The sequence below is a fragment of the Bemisia tabaci genome, chromosome 8, assembly GCF_918797505.1.
Source record: "Bemisia tabaci chromosome 8, PGI_BMITA_v3".
Taxonomy (NCBI): Eukaryota; Metazoa; Arthropoda; class Insecta; order Hemiptera; family Aleyrodidae; genus Bemisia; species Bemisia tabaci.
In genome coordinates, this window is record NC_092800.1 from 27,953,293 (window position 1) to 27,959,454 (window position 6,162).

The window sequence follows — 6,162 nt, forward strand, 5'->3', positions numbered from 1 at the left end:
TTCTCCACTGCAGTACGAAGCAAATTCCTTAACATTTTCCAAGGGATCCGCACAAACGTTTTCTCGTAAAAAATTAAATTGTCCAGTTAAAATTGGCAATAGCTGATGTCGCTTGGTTCCTTTCTGCTAAACGCGGTCCATTTGTCCTAAAATTCTACGACTAAAATATTTAGGTTTTAGAAACACGTGGTTTAAGTATTTGCAAATTGTTCAGGAAGATTTTCCTTTATCGAAAAATTCTATAATTCGATTATCGATATTTCCTCATTTCAAACTATGGCGAAGAATCGATTATTAAGGTGTGCGTTGCAAACACCCTGTTAATCGATCATTTTCCATAGGTTTAAATGACAGATCAATCGATAAATCGCAAAGCACGCCACGCGACGCCGCGCCACTGGTGAATTTCAGACCAATTAGACCACAAACAAATGTCATAAATCGAGACAAATTCGATACATATCGAAGGAATCCCAGGACTCATCTCAAATCGAGTACCCGAAGGCGGCGTCTATAGCGAAACACTGGTTCTCGGGAGATGATTCTCACATACATCAGGAGCCGCCGAGTTTGCCGCTCCATTGCATATCCTAATGGCCACCGTTTTTTGCCGACCGCATGCACGGCAGCCGAGTCCAAGTAAGTGGGTATACGTATCTGGATCGTGCGACGATTCATGGAGGCTTCGCTTATCCGAATAATTAACTGGATTCGTTCCTATCGAATCCTCCTCAGAAACACAGTCGACGTTAAAGTGATGAGAAAATAATGAGCATCGGGACTAAATAGTTTCTGTGTCCTCTAAACCTCCGAACCGACCGGAAAATGGGTCAGTCGAAGAGTGGAAATTCAAAACGTGGATCTGCGGGCTGATCGACCTAGCAGACAGAGAAAATGGAGCGATACTATTGGTTGAAGCGGATGTTGTTTACAAACTAAGGGAAAATAGGAGATCGGATTAACACGAAGTATACTGTGTACATGGGTCTAATCATTGAAAATGGGGAAAAACAACCAATACGATACATATGATACCTCAAACTCATCAATGTTACTTTGCACCTATGTCGATGGCATAACAGTTACAACTGCAGTAGCAGCAGTTATAACGGTTGTGACTGCAGCAGTTATATCTGTTGTAACTGCAGTAGTTGGTGCAACGATTATAACTATTTAACGATAACTAATTGTAAGTAGACTCAGAGACTTAAACGCAGAGTTAGAAAAAACAACCAATTCAATAAATGACACCCAAAACTCATCGATGTCACTTCGTACCTTCGTTGATGACATATCTGTTTCGAGGTAAACAAGTAGACCAGTTGGACCGAGTCCAGGATTGGGCTGATTATTCAAACTGACCGACGAAGTGATAGACAAAAAAGACAAAGGGAAACAGAGCGATCCCATACGTCGAAACGGGTGTCATTACAAATTAAGGGGAAACGATGGACTAACATTATAGTCCCTCGTGGGTTACCGTTAATTAGTCTATTATTTGGCTGTTTTGTGCAATCACCTGAATCTTCCAATGGGATTGCTCCATTTACCCTCTAATTTATCTATAGCTTTGTCTATCAATTTCAATAATCAGCCTGCGGAAATTGTTGTCTTTTTTTGTAAAATGGAATAGCCACACAATCTGGACACTTAACTCTTGATGGCGAGTGTTAACTGGTGGAAAGCGAGAGCAAGAAACTGAGTTCTCCTTCAGTTTGTAAGTTATGCAATTTGAGCTACGCAGGAGTTCAAATATTTGTATTACGCCTTCCAGTCTTGTTTCATCAATCACGTCGACGTTTTTATGGTAGATAAAATAGGACACGGTGATAAGTGAGGACAGTGTGCGTCCAGGTTTTCCTCTTGATGTGCTCAGCAGGTTTTGAATTTTTACTTTTAAGTAAATGCATTCTTCGTTTCTACGTCTAATTTCGATAAAGACTTATTGTGTAAGCTTGATTTTGTGCCGTGTTTAAATGGTCCTTGAAGGCAATTTTGCGAGTTGACCTCACTGTTTTTCTTCCATTTGAATCCATTGAAAATATCGACTGTAGGTGAGGCAAGGTTCCTCGCCATGAATCGATTATTTTACGTACACTTAAATGGAGGAAAAAGAGTTTTGCCATCTTTCAATAACCACCACTGGTGGTCTATTGACTCCAGAATCTGTCACCTCCTCCTCCCCCCCCCCCCAAAAAAAAAAAAAAAAAAAATCTGTACTCGCAGAGCAACATCTTTGCAATTTTTTCAGGTAGAGAGGAACAATTTTCATATTTTCACTTTCTTCATGGGTGTATATCCGCTCCATTCGCTGTGGATCATAAGCGTCAGCCTCCTGGAAAGGACCATCGCATTCAATCGGGCTCTACACTTTCTACTAAATGAATAATTAACCCGTAAGACCCGAATATTCTCGAACGGAATCCGCTCTCTGAGCCACCGATTGGCGGATATCAGGATCAGGGCGTCCGAATAAATCGGACTTTCAAAAATTCAAAGCGGACCCAGCAATGCGACTATTTATCCTGGCCGCCTCCTCGCCGTTGCCAAGTTTCGAAAAATTAGACGAGTTTCGAGGATGGGAAAGCCAATGGCACCAGACTGTCTGACGAGATATGCTCCCAAGGAAATCTATTCGGCAGTACTATTAGAGGAGTTAGGTGGGAAAACGGACAAATTCGGAAAATGGCGTCGTGAGAGCAGATTCTTATGAAATCGTTTGGATGATTAAAACTCGACCGATTTTATTTCAATTACATAAAGAGTGGTATTATTCATTTTTATGTTAGGTCAGTGTTAGGCAAGACAGCCGTGCGTGCTATCTTCTGCATGCTTTCGTGGTTGCGTTTTGGACACACAACAAATACATTTTCAGGTTAGAAATGGGCAGAAGAGGGCGACACATATTGTTTGAAAGGACTGTTTTCATTGGCTGTCTGGAGGAATAATGTCGCACTTACTGCTATTTTGTCTAAAACTACGTCATTTTTCGCGCACTCACGGCTTTATCATGTCTCGTTTTTACACAAATATGCTGAATTTTGCTGTTTGAGCTATTTCCGTGCGATTTCATCTAAAAGAGATGAAACGAATATTGGAGGCAACTAGATATCGAAAATTTGACACTTACCACTCTCTCCGCCATCACGACAGTCCGCCCAACACGGAAATATTTTAAAATATTGCTGAAATATTGTCAAAAACATTTTAACAATATTTTAACAATATCGAAATAATATTGCTGCAATAGTTTGTTGTCCGCCCCCCTGACAATATTGCAGCAATATTGTCAAGGTAATATTGATAATATATTTTAAAAATATTTACTTGCGATGAGGTTATCATATTCCATATCCGTGTGCGCGCACTCTAGGAGACGTCTTTGGTACTAATTTTCTTTCTAATGTACACATGCGTCCAGGTTGTGGATCGTAGAGTTGTTACTGACCTTAAAATCCGCGCCGTCCTAGTCGGGATTAGAACCCACGCCTCGGGGTGGAGTTGATATCCGAAGTCCAGTACTTTACCACCAGACCAGCCAGGCTTGATGTAGATGGGCCCGTAAATTCAATCTCTTAACTATCGCAGGCCTCTGAGTCCGTAATATGTTTGTTTATTGACGGATTCTTATAATATTTTACCAGAATTTATTATTTATTATTTATTTATTATTTTTTATTTCATCCTGTAATTTGTGTTTCAAATTCTTTATTAATTGTACTCAACATATTCCTATTCATGTATTACAAATTTTCGTTTTTTTTAACTCTCTCTCATTTTTTTCTTTACCAAATTACTGTTTTTTATAATTGCGTCTTTTTCCAGTTTTAATTATTTGAGCTTTTTCCTAGTTTGAATTTATGTCGATGTATTTATGTTATGTTATTTATTTTTTTCCCTTCTTTTTGTCTTTTCTTCCCCCCCCCCTTTCTTTTTTCTAGCGATTGATTTTAGTAAGTTCCGCAAAATAATTGGTAAACAGAGCAAAACCATACGCTAATTTGGCAAACATTTTGAAAATCTAGCAAAAATTTTAGCCATAATAGCATAAACTAGTAATGTTAATTTCGCAAAAGTATAGTTTGCCATTTTCGCACAATAAAATTACCACTTTTGCAAATTGTTTTGTCGTTCTCGCCACGAGGGTGGGCATTTTAGCAAAAAAAGCAAATTGCAGAAATCGCAAACCATTTTTTGCCATTTTAGCAATTAATTTTTAAATATTACAAAAATATTTATAAAATATTTTTAACATAATATTAAACAAATATTTTTAAACTAATATTTCTAAAATAATTTTAAAATATTTTGTAAATATATTTTACAAACTGTTTTAAAAGTAATTACATAAATATATTTTGCAAATATATTTAAAACATTTTTATAAATATATTGTTACAATATTGTCATGAAATATTTTAGCAATATTGTCAACATATTTCTGCAGTGTATTTAAGGAAATATTTACATGACAATATTGTTTCAATATTGACAATATTGCTGCAATATTGCTGCAATATTTCGTGTTGGGCGGGATGTTGTTTCAGAAAATCCGTACTCCGGAAAAATGGCTAAATCCGGAATTTGCCGTCTTGGCCTCAATTTTGTTACAATAGGATTTCTTGAACTTCCCTCAATCGAAATGTATGAACCATAAAGCCTCCTATGGAATGCAACTGCTTTTGAGACAACTATGAATATGGCGTCCCTCAATTTCCGTACGATCTTAACGGAATTTTCGTGATTTGACAACCGCTGGGACGAATATCGACGAGCGATTACACGGCCGGAGGATATTCATACGGGAATTAAATACGGGTGTAATTTCGGGGCCGGGATAAAGCTATTGACGTTCACACTTCGTCACGGTGAGCAGTGGCCGGGGCGGGTCACCGCGCGTGGCGGCGGTGTGGTGTATAATTACAGTCGAACCACCCGAAATTCCAGGTGCCGCCCAGTCGCCCGGTGATGCAGACCGATGCAACTCTGTTGTACTATGGAAAACCGCCGTATGAACATTCGAGAGTTGCCAAATTTCTCCGGGTAAAACTTGTATTTTTCAGGAACGTCATGCATAATTTTCTTCGTGAAATTTTCAGATATGTTAGGTTAAATTGTGAACAAAATTATGTGAAAAATTAGGGAAAAAATATTCGGATTTTCCCTGTACATTCGATTTTTTGTAAAGGAAGTCTGGCAACGTCGAAAGGCTGATACGGTGTTTTTCTTTAGCACGACGGAACTGGTCACTAGCAAGGACTACGCCGCCGTGGGCTGCAGCGTTTTCGCTTTCATCTCTGTCTTTGACAATGCAAAACGGATGTAATAGAAATGGTGTCTCAAAATTAATAATGGGCCTGTTGCAAACTTTTGCTAGAGCAAAACTAAGAGTTGTTTCTTATAGATAATGCCTCAAAAATCACGATGAGCGCATCGGCAAACTCTGAAATGCACTCATAACTTCACAAACTGCGTAAGAAATTTGCGGTTTTTTGAGCTTCCCGCTTCAAAAACGATACTACGGCACAGGTGAACATTTTGTAAGAGGAGTCGTTCCATTGTCGGCAATAATCATCATAGCCGACGCCAATCCGCCAAAACACGTTTGATGGGACGAGATAACACCTGAACTGGATTAGACCAGATAACAATCGGTGTGTTAACGTTCATATTTTCCACGCCCGAATTGATTGACCTTGAACTCTCCTTGAATTACGCGCGGAACTGCGTGCAAGCGTCGGCCATGATGAATATCGCCGACGATGGAGCGACTCCTCTAACAAAATGTTCACCTATGCCGTAGTATCGTTTTTGAAGCGGGAAGCTTAAAAAAACGCAAATTTCTTACGCAGATTGTGAAGTTATGAGTGCATTTCAGACTTTGCCGATGCGCTCATCGTGATTTTTGAGGCATTGTCTATAAGAAACAACTCTTATTTTTGCTCTAGCAAAAGTTTGCAACAGGCCCATTAGTTCAGAATGGATTTTTGAGGTTAAAATATGACTTCTTGGTTCTAAAATGTATTCCCGAAAATTCCCCTCCAGACACAGCCCCATAAAGATCGTGCCCCGAAAAACAATTTTTTCTTAATTGTGACAAAAGTTGTAAAAAAAAGTGCATGAAAATTAGCACGTTTTTGTTCTTACTTCTACAAGCATAAA